Here is a 17,325-nt window from a genome sequence, read left to right on the forward strand (position 1 = left end):
AAACTCAGTTTCCCTTCTGATGAGAAAAGGGTGAGATACCAGCAAGGCTCACACAGTGATAATGGGCCTTCATGAGCATCACGGCCAGAGTCAGCTGACAGCGTTCAGCCTGGCCTGCCCCACCATTCCGTTCCTGATGCTTACATCTCTGTCCTGGCCAGTCCTGAGTCCACATCTGCGTGTGGCTCTGGTTCGTCTTGCCCTTTGCGTTCCTGCTTAAATCCTCCCGCTCCTTGGTGCCCCCAGGTTACTTCTTCCCACAGGTATCACAGACAGAATAGCTGGATGGGTAGCTCATTGAACAAGGATGGACTGAGGGGGAAGACTTCCGTAACACCCGGTGGCTCAAACTTTCGGCATCTCTACTTCCTGCGCATCGTAAGAAACAGAGTAGAACCAGTTGCTCGTGGCCCCTGGAACCAAAGACCTTCCGATCCAGGAAATTGATTTCATCCATTCATCTCTAGTTGAACCGGTTCCAAATGGTGGCTTGTAATAGTCATTTTAACACGTTGAAATATTATTTCTAAAATAGTCATTCAACACAACCTGTCTGGAAGTTTTCTGGAGAACAGATATTTTTGGAATCCTTTTGACAGCTAGGCCAGCACAATTGTGTGGAGAATGACTAATGAGTAAGTCATTTTGTCTCTCAGCCCCACTTTTTGCTAGCAAGCTTTATTGAGCGCCTACTGAATGCTGGCATGATTTTGCTGGGGGCCTAACGCTGTTGACTGTTACCTGCGAGGAGACTCTGGGTGTCAAAGACTGTCCCATGGGAAGGGATATTGATTAGTTTAAGACCAGAGACTTCTCGATAGTCACACTAGCCAAGAGAATTTAGGGCCGAACACAGACCCAGGCAAAGATTGGGATATATGAGCTTTTTAAAAGAGCTTGATTTTTAAAAATACCTCCTGACTCCATTTTCTTCTCTGTGAGTAGACAGAGTTTTCCAAAGTGGGTGTTCTGGTGGCCTTTTATTTGTAATAGGAAGAACTACTTTGGCCGTAGAAGCTTCCATTTGTGTTGTAAGCCTGGAAGGGAGATAGATGATTTTCTCCCAAAAGAGACAAAAACCCTGGCTGGGGGGTTGGGAGGTTGTGCCCCTGGAGGGGTGTGATTACAAGGACCCAGCACTCAGATCTCCACTTGCGCCCCAGGGAAGCCAGACAAAGCCCTCCGTGGCCAGAGCTGAGCACCACCCAACACAAAAATCCATTCTGCTTGGGGCAGGATAAGAAGGCCTCTGAAGAAGCTTTCAGAAGCGTGAGTGACTGAACTCCCCACACGGAGGGGAAAGAGGAAGCTGGAGATGGGGCACAGCTGACAGAGGTAACGTTCACCTCATAAAATGGTGACGGAGTCACTTGGTGGCAGATGCATGTGCTGCCTCCAATCTCGAGGAGACTGGCCTCGTCAGGAAGGGAGGAGGTCAGCAAGGTTGCCCAGGCCGAGACCCTGTGAGGTCTGATAAGAAAGGGAGCAATTTTAAAAATCAATGGGATATTTACTAGGATCTGAGCATAGTCCTCAATCTATCACAAAGGATGCTTCCCGGGTATCTATAAATAGAAGATGCTTGCCCTTCCATGCAGGTCTGGAAGAAGCTACAACTGGGGAAAGGCATGAGACGGGAAAAAAAAAAAAAAAAAAAGCCCTCTCCATATCAGAACCTTCTGTGATAGACGGCATGTCCTCCTGACATTTTCATTAGCGGGAAATTTATATTCCTATTTCTGTCTGTTGTAATGACCATTCACAGCCATGGCGTGGTAGCGGCTAATGGACAGGAATGGGGGGAAGAATTCTTTAATTAATGCAAAATTGAAGCATTTTCTTTTCACACTTTGAGAAGCCAAGTAATTCACAGCAGTTCTTGGCCTTCGAGTGGAGGTAAAATAATTACACACAATTCCTAGTGATTAAAAGATTGTAAAATAGTTTTGGTTTCATCTTAAAATTATGTATCTTGTAAGTGAGAAAGTCTGGAGAAGATGAGAACCCTGAGCTTTGGAGCTCAAAGCAGACGCTGCAGAAATGTCCTCCTCGGTTCCCAACTGACCATGGCACGTGGGATCTGGAATTCGGGTCTGGATCTGCCTGAACCCTCTTTGAGCCCCGTTTCTTGCTTGGGTTGTCTTTGCCAGCCAGTCATGGCCATACCTCCCTCACACCCCCCTTTGTTCCTCCCTTTGCATGAAAAACAATTTTTTTAAATAAAGTCCTCCAGTGTCGTTCCTTATTTGGTTCCCGCATGATTATTTAGAGTCGGCTGAAAGGGAAACCAGCTCATCTCTGGCTCTTCTCTTTGAAGCAACGGTCTTAGGAGAGTGGGAGAACAACCTTTTTTGAATCTTTACAATTGCCCCACAAGAGTTTTGTTTTGTGGTCTGTTGGGTTTTTGTTTTTTGTTTTTTTTTTTTTACATATATAATCAGAAATCAGGTATCAGAGAGGCTGCGGAGTGCCTGACACAGGTCTGTGGGACCCAGTGCTCTGTGTCTCCCCAGGACTCTTCACTCAGGTGCCATCTGGTGCCAGTCGATCCCCTTTCTCCCTCCTAGAGCATATTTGTAGGGATGCACCAGAGACAGCAAGGTAGAGCAAGAGGCGGATGAGCTAAGAAGAAGAGTTCTGGGGCTTGGTGTTTTAGTCTTCCTGTGTTCTGGAGAGGAGCTCTAGATGGCTGGCATGCTGCCCCTGGGCAGGATAGCCCAGCCCACCCGCACTGCCCTGTAGCATCCTGGCAGCAGGGGCCGCAGAGGAAGCCCCACACTGGCTTTAGAGATTACTTAAGGGCAATTTTGACAATGTGAGTTTTGTCGTGTGCTAACAGAAGGGCCCATTCTCTTTTCTTTTGTTTCCTTTTTCTTTTTTTGAGAGAGAGCACCTGCAAACATGTGAGTGAGTGAGTGAGTGAGTGAGTGAGTGAGTGAGTGAGGGACAGAGAGAGAGAGAGAGACAGAGAGAGAGAGAGAGAGAGGGAAAGGTGATCTTAAACAGGCTCCCTTTGCTCCCTTTGCCCAGCACGGAGCCAGATACGGGGCTCCACCTCACAGCCAGCAATGAGATCGTGACCTGAGCTGAAATTGAATCAGACGCTTAAAGGCTGAGCCACTCAGGCCCCCCAGGGCCCCCCATTTTCCACGAATAATCTCACCAGAAACATAACTATGGCTTTCATTGGTTGTGTCCTGCCAGACACTCTGATAAGCACTTAAAATACACTCTCTTATAGAATCCTTGCAGCCACCCTTCAAGGTATGTATTATTCCCATTGTCTGAGATGTAGAAATTGATGATTAGAATGTTACATAAGTGGATACTCATCTGGGGACCTGAGTGATCTTGTTGGAATGGAAACTCTATCCCTTTCTGGCTGTCGGAATGCAGACAGCTCACTTAGCTCCTCCGAGCTCAGTGCACGGTAACCACAGTCACAAATGCATCCCAGGAGGTCTGTGACTTGTCTAGAGTCCCTGCCTCTGACAGCTCACCGTTGGCACACTTGTCCTTTCTCCACTGACTTGCCCTTGCCCCTGACCATATGTGTGCAGGTCTGGTTTTGTAAACTATTCACTTCCATTGATCTCTGTGTCTATCCCCCAACCAGTATAATGCATTGCCATGATTACTATGCCACTACAGTAAGTTTTGAAATCAGATAATGTTGATAAATGTGATGTTTACCAAGGTCATCTTTGACTGCTTTTATTACCATATACAAATTTTCAACACACAGGTACTAAAAATATTTCATTACATTTAGATCTCAGTATTTCATTTTTTTAAGCTTTCATTTTAATTCCAGTTTCTTTATTTCATCTTTGTAGCTATTATGAATTATATTGGTTTTAAAATCTCAGTTTCCAATTCTTCATCGCCAGTGTTAGAGATGGGATTTATATTTTTATTTTGATCTTTTAGCTTGTGACCCTGATAATCTCACTTATTATTTCTAGAAATATTTGTATATATTCGTTTGGATTTTCTAAGTGGACAATCATGTGTTCTATGGGTAAGGACAATTTTATTTCTTCCTTTTCAATCTGTATGTTTTCTATTTCCTTTTCTTGCCTTATGGCATTGGCTAACACATCCAGTAAGATGTTAAGTTGGATGACTGAAATAAATATCCTTGTTTTGTTCCCTATCTTGGGAAACATTCAGTCTCTCTCTGCATGAGGTTAGCTGTGCTTTTGTACATGTCCTCTATCTGGTTTTCATCAGGTTGAGGAATTTACATCCTATTTCTGATTTACTTTTTAAAAAATATAAATGGATGTTGAATTTTTGTAAAATTCTTCCTCTGCATAAATCTATTTGTTCATGTGGTGTTTTCTTTTTTGGACTGTTAATATGATGTATTACACTGATTGGTTTTCAAACATTGAAACAGCCCTACTCCCCCAGGATAAATCCCACTTGGACATGATATACTATTATTTTTATATATTGCTGTATTTAATTTGCTAATATTATGTTGGAGACTTTTGCATCTAGGTTCACAGGGGATATTGGTCTGTAGTTTTCCCTTTTTGTACTGTTTATGTCTGTTTTTGGTATCACAACAATTCTGACCTCATTAGTTGGAACATCCTCCTATTTTCAGGAAGAGATTATGTAGAATTGGTGTTGTTTCTTTAAATATTTGTTAAAACCATCTGAGCCTGGAGTTTTCTTTTTCAGAACTTCTGCTTTTGAAACTACCAGTTCGATGTCCTTACTAGTTATAAGACTATTCAGGTTATATATTTCTTCTTGGATAGATTTTGGTTGTTTATGGTTCTCAAGGAATTGGCTCATTTAGCCTAAGTTGTTGAACTTTTATGTACATAAGGTTTTTCCATAGTATTCCTTTATTCAGCTTTTTTTTTTTTAATTTTTTTTAACGTTTATTTATTTTTGAGACAGAGAGAGACAGAGCATGAACAGGGGAGGGGCAGAGAGAGAGGGAGAAACAGAATCTGAAACAGGCTCCAGGCTCTGAGCTGCCAGCACAGAGCCCGACGCGGGGCTCGAACTCACGGACCGCGAGATCATGACCTGAGCCGAAGTCGGAAGCTTAACCGACCAAGCCACCCAGGTGCCCCCTTTTATTCAGCTTTTAATATCTTTGGTGTCTATCCATAGCCTCCATCTTGTCGTCTCTGCTGTTTATAATGTATGTTGCCTTCTTTTTTTCTTGTCAGTCTGGCTAAATTTTTATATTTTCTTTTAATCTCAAAGAATCAACTTTTGTTTTATTGCCTTTTCTCTATGATTTTTATTTTAATTTTCTTTTTTTCTCTTAACTATTTCCTTCCTTCAGCTTGCTTGGGGTTTATTTTACCCTTTTTCTAGTATCTTAATGTAGAAGCCTAGATTGCTGATTTGAGATCTTTCTTCCTTTCTTCTTTTTTTTTTTTTTTTTTTTGTAATTTTTTTTTTTGACAGAAAAAGAGACAGAGCATGAGCGGGGCAGGGACAGAGAGAAAGGGAGACACAGAATTGGAAACAGGCTCCAGGCTCTGAGCTGTCAGCACAGAGCCCGATGCGAGGCTCGAACTCACAAACTGCCAGATCATGACCTGAGCCGAAGTCGGACGCTCAACCGATTGAGCCACCCAGGCGCCCCTATCAAAGTTAAGGCAAACTTTGAATCATAAATTTTTCTCTAAGCACTGATTTAAGGGCACATCACAATTTTTATATGCTGCCTTTGCCTTTTCATTCAGTTCAAAATATTATCTAGATTTCCTTGACATTTCTTCCTTGACCCATATCATTTTTAATAGAAATTTCTAGAGCACTTTTATGCCTACAGAAAAATTTAACAGAAAGTGCGGAGTTCTCAAGTTTCTCTCCCCATAGTTTCCCTGCTTATTGATATCTTGCATTGGTGTGATACATTTGTTATAATTGTTGAACCAAAATGGATACATTGTTATTAGCTAAAGTCCACAGTTTACATTAGGATTTATTCCTTTGTGCTGTTCAGGTTTTTCCAATTGCATAAAGTCATGTATCTATCATGTATCATTAAAGTATCAGTAAAATAAATTTACTGCCCTAAAGAGACCTTGTATTCTACTGTTCATCTTCTCACCACTCCCACTTTCCCCTCCAACTCCTGACAACAACTGATCTTTTTGCTGTCTCTGTGGTTTTATCTTTTACAAAATGTCAATAGTTGGAATCATACAATATCTCCTCTTTCCAGACTGGCTTCTTTCACTTACATGAATCTGAGTTTTCTCTATGTTTCTTGATGGCTTGATAGGTCATTTCTTTCTATCACTAAGTAGTATTCCATTATGGGTGTGCCACTGTTTATCAATTCACTTATTGAAGGACATTTTGGTTCCTTCCATTTTTTGGTCAATTATGACTAAAGCTGCTATAGACATTTATGTGCAGATTTTCACATGAAGTGTGGACATATGCTTTCAACCCATTGGGTGGCTACCTAGAAGCACAATTCCTGGACCTTATTGTAAGACTTTGTTTAGCTCTGTAAGAAACTGTCAAATTGTCTTCCAAAGTGGTTGTGCCATTTTGAATTCCCACCAGCAATGAATGAGGGTTGCTCTACATTCTCACCAGTTGCTTAACACCAACACCTCTGGTGTTGAAAGTGTTTTGGATTGTAGCCATTCTAATAGGTGTGGAGTGGTAGCACATTGTTTTCATCTGTAATCTCCTAATGACACGTGATGTTAAGCATCTTTTCATATGCGTATTTGCCATCTGTATATCTCCTTTGGTCAGGTGTCTGTTCAGATATTTTGTTTACTTTTTCAGGGGGTTATTTCCTTTCTTATGATAGACTTGTAAGAGTTCTTTGTATATTTTGGATACAAGTCCTTTATCACATATGTGTTTGCAAATATTTTTCCTCAGCCCCTGGCTTGTCTTTTTATTCTCTCAACAGTGTCTGTCACAGAGAAGAAGTTTTCCATTTAAATCAAGTCTGACATCAATCTTTTCTTTCATGGATCGTGATTTTGATGCATCTAAAATTTCATTGCCAAACCTAAGGTCACTTAGATTTTCTCTTATGTTATCTTCTAAGAGTTTTATTGCTTTGTATTTTACATTGAGGTCTGTGATACATTTTGAGTTAATTCTTGTGAAAGCATGAGGTCAGTGAATAGATTGATTTTTTTTTTTTTTGACATGGAATGTACACTTGGTCCAGGATAATTTGTTGAACACTATCTTTTTTCCACGTGATTGTCTTTGCTTCTTCATGAAAGAACAGATGACTATATTTGTATAGGTCTATTCATGTTCCATTAATCCATTTGTCCATCTTTTGCCAATACCATATTATCTTGATTACTGTAGCTTTATAGCAAGACTTGGACTTGGGTGCTGTCAGCCCTTTGACTTTATTCTTCTTCAATAAAATGTTAACTATTCTGGGTCTTTTGCCTTTCCAAATAAACCTTGAAATGCGTTAGTTGATATCCACAAAGTAACATGTTGGGGTTTTGATTGGTATTTCATTGAATCTATGGATCGAGTTAAGAAGAACTGATATCTTAACAATATTAAATCTTCCTATCCATAAGCATGGGATATCAGATATATTTATATTTATTCAGATCTTTGATTTTTTTCATCAGAGCTAGGTATTTTCTTCATATGGATATTGTACATATTTTGTTAGATTTATACTTAGATATTTATTTTTTTGTCCTAATGTAAATGGTGTTATATTTTAAATTTCAAATTTCACTCATTCATTGCTGATATAGAGGAAAGCAATTTTCTCCCCTTATTGAATTAAGTAGGATTTTCAGAATGATGTTTGCAATGATAAGAGGGAGCCTTGCCTTGTTCTTGGTCAAAAAGGGAAAGTAGCTAGTTTCTCCCCCTTCACTATGATGTTAGCTATAGGGTCTTTGTAGCTGTTCTTTACCACATAGAGAAATATCCACTCTATTCCTAGTTTGCTGAAAGATTTTATCATAAATAGATGCTGAAGTTTGTCAAATGATTTTTATGCATCTGCTCATATGATTATATTATTTTTCTTCTTTGGCTTATTGATATGATGAATCATACTAATTGATTATTGGATGCTTAACTGGCCTTACATATTTGGGATAAATTCCACGTGGTCATGGTGTATAATTCTTTTTGTAAATTGTTGGATTTGATTTGCTAATGTTTTGTTGAGGATTTTTGCATCTATGTTTATAAAAGATGTTGGTCTGAAGTTTATCTTTCTTGTTGTGTCTTTGGTTCTGACGTGAGGTAATATTGGCCTCATTGGATGACTTAAGAATTGTTTCCTCTGCTTCTACATTCTGGAGCAGATTCTACAGAATTGGTATAATTTCATCCTTAAGGGTCAAGCATAATTTACCTGCGAAACCATCTGGACCTGGTGCTTTCTGTTTTGGAAATTTATTAATTATCGATTCAATTTGTCTAATAAACATAGGCCTATAAAGATTATCAATTTTTCCTGGTGGGAGGGCTAGTAGATTCTATCTTTCAAGGAATTGGTCCATTCCCCTAAATTAGCAAATTTGTGGACAAAGAATTATTTATAATAACTCTTTATTATCTTTTTAATGTTCATGGGTCAGTAGTGATGGCCCCTTTTTCATTTCTGATGTTAGCAATTTTTATCTTCACTCTTTTCTTCTTGGTAAGCCTGGCTAGCTGTTTTTCAATTTTATTGATATTTTCAAAGAACCTACTTTTGGTTTTATTGATTTTCTCTATTGTTTCCCTAATTTCAATTTTACTTATTTATTTTCTGATTTGTATTATTTCTTTTCTTCTGCTTACTATGGATTTAATTTGCTCTTCAGTTTCTAGTTTTCCTGTGGTAGAAGGTTAAATTATTGATTTTAGATCTTTCTTCTTTTCTAATATATGCATTCACTATTATAAATTTCCCTATAATTACTGCTTTACTGCATCCCATAAATTTTAATAGATTGCATTTTTATTGTCTTTCAGTTCAAAATATTTTAAAATTTCTCTTGAGACTTCTTTGACTCACATATTATTTAGAAGTGTGTTTAATCTCCAAATATTTTGGGATTTTCTAGCTCTCTGTTATTGATTTCTAGCCTAATTCCATTAGGGCTGGAGACTATCCTCTGTATGATATCTCTTCTTTCAAATTTGTTAAAGTATGTTTTATGACCTAGAATGTGTTCTATCTTAATGAATGTTCCATGTGTGCTTGAGAAGAATGTGTTGTTGGATTGAACTGCCATTGTTGGATGAAGTATTCTATAAAAGTCAATTAGGTCCAGTTGATTGATGGTGCTGTATGTTTAACTATATCCTTACTGATTTTGTGCCTGCTGGATCTGTCAATTACTGGTAGAGGGATGTTAAAGTCTCCAACTATAATACTGGATTTGTCTATTTCTCCTTGTAGTTCTATTAGTTTTTGTCTCACATGTTTTGATGTTTTGTTACTAGGTGCATGCACATTAAGAATGGCGATGCCTTTTTGGGAAATTGACCCCCTATTATTATGTAATGTCTGTCTTTATCCCTGATCATATTCCTTGCTCTTAAGTCATCTTTGTCTGAAATTAATATAGCCACTCCAACTTTCTTTTGATTAGTGTTAGTATGGTATATTTTTCTCCATTCTTTTACATTTAATCTAACTGTGGCTTTGTATTTAAAATGGGTCACGTACAGACAACACATAGTTGGGCCTTGCTTTTTTTAACCCGCTGTGATGATTTCTGTCTTTTAATTGGCATATTACACCACTCACATTTTAAAAGATTATCGATAAAGTTGGATTACTGTATTTGTAATTTTTAATATTCACTGTCCTTGTTCTCTGTTTCTTTTTCTTGTCTTCCACTCTTTTTCCCCTGCCTTCTCTGGTGTTTGTTGAGCATTTTATATCATTCTATTTTTTCTTATGTCTTCAGTATATTAATTATATTTCTTTCTTTTTTTAAAAAAATTTTAAATGTTTATTTACTTTTGAGAGAGAGCAAGAGTGAGCCAGGGAGGGGCAGAGAGCAAGGGAGACACAGAGTCCGAAGCGGGCTCCAGGCTCTGAGCTGTCAGCACAGAGCCCGACGTGGGGCTCGAACTCATGAATGACGAGATCATGACCTGAGCTGAAGTCAGACGCTTAACTGACTGCACCACGCAGGTGCCCCTATTTCTATTTAAATTTTTAAAAAAGGTTGCCCTAGGGTTTGCAGGATATTTTTACAATTAATGCAAGTCCACTTTCAAATAACACTAAGCTTCATGTTTAGTGCAAGTACCCTACAAGTATTCCCAATTCTTACCTCAGATCCCTTGGGGCACTCCTGCCATTCATTTTCCGTATCCCTAAATTATGCTCACTGAATACATTGTTGCTATTATTATTTGGAACAAGGAATTATCTGTTGGACCAAATAAGAATAATAAATATAAAATATTTCATTTTATTTTCATTCATTTCTTTTCTAAATCTCTTTCTTTCTCTCTTTTTTGAAGCGTAGTTAACACACAACATTACATCAGTTGCAGGTGCACAACATAGTGATTCAACAATTTTGTATGGTCTGCTGTGCTCCCCACAAGTGTAACTACCATCTGTCATCACGCAACACTACTAAATTGCCATTGACTGTACTCCCTATGCTGTGCCTTTCATCCCTGTGACTTATTCGTTCCAGAACTGGAAGCCTGTACCTCCCATTCCCCTTCACCTGCTTATATATCTTTCTTTCTTGGGGTACCCCAGAGGGGCTCAGTAAGTTAAGTGTCTGACTTTGGCTTAGGTCCTGATCTCCTGGTTCATGGTTTTGAGACCCTCGTCGGGCTCTGTGCTGACAGCTCAGAGCCCAGAGCTTGCTTCCGATTCTGTGTCTCCCTCTCTCTGCCCCTTCCCTGCTCTCTGTCTCTCTCTCTCTGTCTCTCTCTCTCTCTCTCTCAAAATAAAAACAAACATTAAATCTCTATATCTATCTATCATCTATCTATCTATCATCATCTATCTTCCTTTCTTATTGCAAATCTGAGTTTGCAACCTATATTATTTCATTTTCTCTCAAGCATTTCCTTTAACATTCCCTGCAAGTGACAAATTCCTACTGGTGACAAATTTCATATGTGTGTGTATATATATATATATATATATATATATATATTCATAGAAAGTATTTCTCCATCACTTTTGAAGGATAATTTCATTGGATAGAGAATCTAGGTTGATGATTGTTGTTGTTTTTTTTTTTTTTTTCAACTCTTTAAATATTCCACTCACCTCTTGCTTGCTTGGTTTCTGAAGAGAAGCCTGATGTAATTCTTATCTTTTTCTCCTCTGCAAATAAGCTGTTTTTGTCCCCTCTGGATTTTTTCAAGATTTTGTCTTTGTCATTGATTTTATGCAGTTTGAATGTGATATGGCTTGGTGTAGTATTTGGTATTTATGCTACTTGGTGTTCTCTGAGCTTCCTGGATCTGCAGTCTGGTGTAGGTCGTTAACTTTGGAAAATCCTCAACCATTATTATTTCGGATATTTCTTCCTTCCCACCCCTCTCTTTTCCTTCTGGTATTCCCTCAGCGTTTATGTTGTAACCTTTGTCCTCCAGTTCTTGGAAAGCCCATTCAATCCTTTTCATTCTTGTATTTTTCTTTTTTTCAATTTAGTTTTGGAAGTTTCTATTGGTGTATCTCCAAGTTCACTGTTATCTCTTTGGTTTTATCTAGTCTACTGATGTGTCTATCAGTTTTCATCTGTTCCCTGTTTTTGTTTTCCAGTATTTCCTTTAGATTTTTTTTTCTTAGCATCCATTTCTCTGTTTACATTATCAGTCTCTTCTTTCATGTTGTCCATTTTTTTTTTCCATTTGCATCCTTAACATATTAATCACTTATTTAAAATTCCCACACTGATCACTTCCAAAATTTCTGCTGAATTTAAGTGTCGTTCTGATTCTTGTTTCACCATGTTAGATTATGTTTCTATTTGTTTGCTTCTTTGTTTGTTTGTTTTCCAGAATGATTGTAATTTTTGGTTGAAAGCTATGTCTGTTGTTTTGGATACAAAGAACCACGATAGTCTGGTCAAAGAACATGATTGCAATTCTTTTAAATTTGTTATGTGACCCAAGATATGGCCTATGCTGCTGATTGTTCCCTGTAAACTTGCAAAGAATATACATTCTGCTGTTGTTGTGGTAAATGCTGTATAAATGTTAAGTAGATCCAGGTGGTTGATGGTTTTCAGTTCTTCTGTCTCCTTGATGATATTCTATTTGTTGTATCTTTAACGAGGAGAGATGTATTGAAGTTTTCAAGGATGATTGTGAATTAGCCTGTTTCCTTTTTCAGTTAAATCAGTTTTGCTTCGTGTATTTTAAGGCTATAGAGTTAGATGCCTACATATTTATGATTGCTATGACTTTTTAGTGAATAGACCTTTCTACTACTTGTATCGACCCTCTTTATTCCTGATAACTTTTCTTGCTCTGGTTTTGTTTTCCTTTTTCACTTTGTCTGATATTAATATAAGAATTCCAAGTTTCTTTGGCTTAGTGTTTCCGTGATACATTGCTTTCCATTATTTTACTTTAATCATCCAATATCAACGCATTTACAGTGAGTTTTTGTGGGTACCATGCAGTTGGGCCTTTTAAAAATCCATCTGTTGGTCTCTGTCTTCTAGTTCATGTCTTTTTGTTTGTTAAGTTTTTGAAAAGTGTACAGGTAGTTTTTTAGTATTATTTTCATCATAGTAAAATGCACAACAAAAGTTTACAATTTTAACCATTTTTAAGTGTACAATCTAGTGGTATTGAGAGCATTCAGTGTTGTGTAGCCATCACCCCTATCGATTTCCAAAGCTTCTTCATCACTCCAAACAGTAACTTTGTACCCATTAAACAATAACTTTTCATTTCTCCCTACCCCAGGCCATGGTGACCATTATTGTACTTTTTGTCTCTTGAATTTGTGTATTGTAAATACCTCGGATAAGTGAAATCACACAATATTTGCTACTTTGAATCTGGCTAATTTTACTTAGGTTCTTTGTCTCTTGAATTTGTGTATTGTAAGTATCTCAGACAAGTGAAATCATACAATACTTGCTACTTTGAATCTGGCTAATTTTACTTAGGTTCATAAGTAAAATTACATAAGGTTACATAAGTTTTACTTATGTTTAGGTTCAACCGTGTTATTGAATGTATCAGAATCCCATTTCTTTTTAAAGTTGAATAATATTCTATTGTGCATGTATCCAATATTTTGTTTGTTCATTCTTCCGTTGAGAGGCATTTGAGTTGTTTCCACATTTGGGTATTATAAATTATTCTGCTATGACACTTGGTGTACTAGTACCTGTTTGAATCCTTGCTTTCGGTTCTTTGGGGTATAGACCTAGAAATGGAATTGCTGGGTCATAAGATAATCCTGTGTTTAACTTCTCTGAGTAATGGCAAACCATTTCCACCAAAGCTGCACCAATTTACATTCCCACCAACAATACAGAAGGGTTCTAATTTGTCCATATCCTTGACAACACTTTTTTGCTTTTTTTTAAATAGCTATCCTGATTAGCATGACGTTGTGTCTCATTGTGGTTTTGATTTGTATTCCCTTAATAAATTATATTGAGCATCTTTTTTTTTCTCCAAGTTTTTATCTGAATTCCAGGTAGTTAACATACAGTGTAATATTAGTTTCAGGTATAGAATTTAGTGATTCATCCCTTACATACAACACCCAATGTTCATCACGATGAGGGCCCTCCTTGAACCCATCCCCTCACCCTTCTCCCCTCCAGTAACCATCAGGTTGTTCTCTATAATGAAGAGTCTGTTTTGTGGTCTGTCTCTCTCCCCCTTTCCCCCTCTGTGTTCATTTGTTTTGTTTCTTAAATTCCACCTGTGGATTCTTGTACTTATTGACCATTTGTGTATCTTCTCTTTGGGAAAAATGTCTATTCAAGTCCTTTTTTTTTTTTTTTTAATTGTTTTGTTTTGTTATTATTGTGCTACAGGAGTTCTTTTTATATCCCGATTATTACTCTTATCAGATATATGATCTGAAATATTTTCTTCCAGTCTGTGGTTTGTCTTTTTAATATCTTAATAATGTTCTTAGATGCACAAGTGTTTTTAATTTTGCTGAAGTCCAAATGATCTATTTTTTGCCTATATATTTGGTATCACATCTAAGAAATTACTGCCAAATGCAATGCCATTTTTTGGCAGAATTTACATCGTTTTGGCTCTTTTGTTTAGATCTTGATTTATTTTGTGTCAACGTTTATATGCAGCACAAAATAAAGCTTTATTTTCTGGTATGTGGATATCCAATTTTCCCAGGGCCATTTGTTGAAAAGACTGTCTTTTCTCCATTGAATGGTCTTCATATTGTTGTCAAGAGTGATTTTATCTTCTATAAGAGTTCATTTCTGTGCTCTGTTCAGTTCCGTTGGTCTGTATGTCTGCCCTTATGCCAACACCACACTGCACTCATTACTACCGTTTTATAGTAAGTTTTGAAATAAGAAGTGTGAGTCCTCCACCTTTGTTCTTTTTCAAGATTGTTTTGGCTACTTGGGGTCCCTTGAGATTCCAAATTAATTTTTTTTTTTTAATTTTTTTTTTCAACGTTTATTTATTTTTGGGACAGAGAGAGACAGAGCATGAACGGGGGAGGGGCAGAGATAGAGGGAGACACAGAATCGGAAACAGGCTCCAGGCTCTGAGCCATCAGCCCAGAGCCCGACGCGGGGCTCGAACTCACGGACCGCGAGATCGTGACCTGGCTGAAGTCGGACGCTTAACCGACTGCGCCACCCAGGCGCCCCTCCAAATTAATTTTAAGATGAGTTTTTCTATTCTTGCAAAAAAACATCGTTAGGATTGTGAGAGGGATTGCACTGAATCTGTAGATATCCTTGGGCAGTACTATTATCTTAATGTAGTGAGTCTCACAAATCATGAACACAAGATATCTGTACGTCATTTATGTCTTCTTTAATTTCTCTCAGAAACGTTTTGTCGTTTTCAATATATGTCTTTTGTCTCTTTGGTTAAATTTATTACTAAGTATTTTATTTTTTTGAGTGCTATTGTAAATAGAAATGTTTTCTTAATTTCCTTTGGGGATGGTTATTAGTGTATAGAAATACAACTGACTTGGGAGTTAGATTTTGTATCTTGCAACTTTGATGAATTTATATCTTCATTTTCATAGATTTTCTTGTGGAACATTTAGAATTTTCTACATGTAAGATTATGTCATTTTGAATACATAATTTTACTTCTTCTTTTCTAATTTGAATGTTTCTTTATTTGTTTTTTACTTCAATGTTCTGGTTAGGATTTGCAGTACATTAATAGAAATGGTAAAAGCTGTCATCCTTGATTTTGACCTTAAGGAAAAACTTCCAGTCTTTCACCATTGAGTATGATGTTAGCTACAGGTTTTTCATATATGGCCTTTATTATACAGGAGAAGTCTTCTTCTATTATTATTATGTTGAATGTTTTTATCATGAAAAGGTATTGCAATTTATCAAATGCTTTTTCTGCATCAATTGAGATGGTTCTCTGTAATTTGTCTTTCTTTTTCTATTAATGGTTTGTATTCCAGTGATTGATTTATGTATTTTGAGCCATCTTTGCATTCCAGGAGTAAGTCACACTTAGTGATTTTACTATGCTGCTAAATTCAATATGCTAGTATTTTGTTGAAGAATTTTTTATCATTATTCTTCATCTGTAGTTTCTTGCATCATCTTTGTCTAGCGTTAGTATTGAAGTAATGCTCACCTCATAGAATGAGATAGGAAATGGTCTTTACTCTTCAATATTTTTGGGAAAGTTTGAGAAGAACTGATATTTCTTAATATTTTTCACTTTTCTCTGTCCTTCTTTTGGATATTTGAAGATGCATTGCTATTTCCCTTTTACTTGTTTATTTATTTTCTTACATTTTTTTTTTATTTTTTAAAAAAAATTTTTTTTTTTTCAATGTTTATTTATTTTTGGGACAGAGAGAGACAGAGCATGAACGGGGGAGGGGCAGAGATAGAGGGAGACACAGAATCGGAAACTGGCTCCAGGCTCTGAGCCATCAGCCCAGAGCCTGACGCGGGGCTCGAACTCACGGACCGCGAGATCGTGACCTGGCTGAAGTCGGACGCTTAACCGACTGCGCCACCCAGGCGCCCCTATTTTCTTACATTTTAAAAATTGAAGTGAAAAATATATGTAAGTAATTAAAACAGTGTGTTGTTGGCATAAGGACAAATGTATGGAGAATAGAATATCGTTTAGGGTCCAGAAATAAACCCATATTTTTATGGCCTGTTGGTTTTTGACAAGGATACCTAGATCATTTAGTGGGGAGAGAATGGTCTCTTGAATAAATGGTGCCTGGACAACTGTGTATTCACTACACAATGAAACTGGACCTGCCCTTCATGCCATAAATAAAAAAAAAAATTAAATCCAAATGGATCAATGACCTAAATATAATAGCTAGAAATATAAAACAGAAGAAAACATAGGGATAAATCTTCATTACCTTGGATTTGGTAATCCTTTTATTTTTATTTATTTATTTATTTTTTGAGAGAGGCAGAGTACGAGCAGGGGAGAGGCAGAGAGAGAGAGAGGGAGAGAAGAAATTCCAAGCAGGCTCCTAGTGGTCAGTGTGCAGAGCCTGATGTGGGGCTTGAGCCCGCGAAACATTGAGATCATGACCTGAGCCAAAATCAAGAGTTGGATGCTTAACCAACTGAGTCACCCAGGCACCCTGGTAATGGATTCTTAAATATGACACTAAAAACATGAGCAACCAGGGGCATCTGGGTGGCTCAGCTGGTTAAACATCTGACTTTGGCTCAGGTCATGATCTCAGGGTTGGTGAGCTCGAGCCCCTTGTGGGGCTCTGTGCTGACAACTCAGAGCCTGGAGTCTGCTTCAGATTCTGTGTCTCCCTCTCTCTCTACCCCTCCCTCATTCATGCTCAGTCTCTCTCTCTCTCTCTCTCTCTCTCTCTCTCTCTCTTTCTGTCCATTTCTCTCAAAAATAAATAAACATTAACAAAAAAAAGCGAGCAACCAAAGAAAAAAAATAAATACATTGGACTCTATCAAAGTTAAAACCTTTTGTGCATCCAAATATGTTGTAAGGAATAATTATGCTACTTACAATGGTTTTTTGCTTGTTTGTTTTCGTTTCTTTTGATAATCAGCTAGTTGTAGACATGTCGTACACCATGGGGGGTGGGCATACAAAAGTGAAAGAGATTTATGACACTCACAGGTCCTACAGGAGGGAAGCATGCCATGCCACTCAGGGGCCATATGAGAGGAACTC

This window comes from Puma concolor, chromosome E2, assembly GCF_028749965.1.
Source record: "Puma concolor isolate L17-30 chromosome E2, mPumCon1.1.hap2, whole genome shotgun sequence".
NCBI classification, from domain to species: domain Eukaryota; kingdom Metazoa; phylum Chordata; class Mammalia; order Carnivora; family Felidae; genus Puma; species Puma concolor.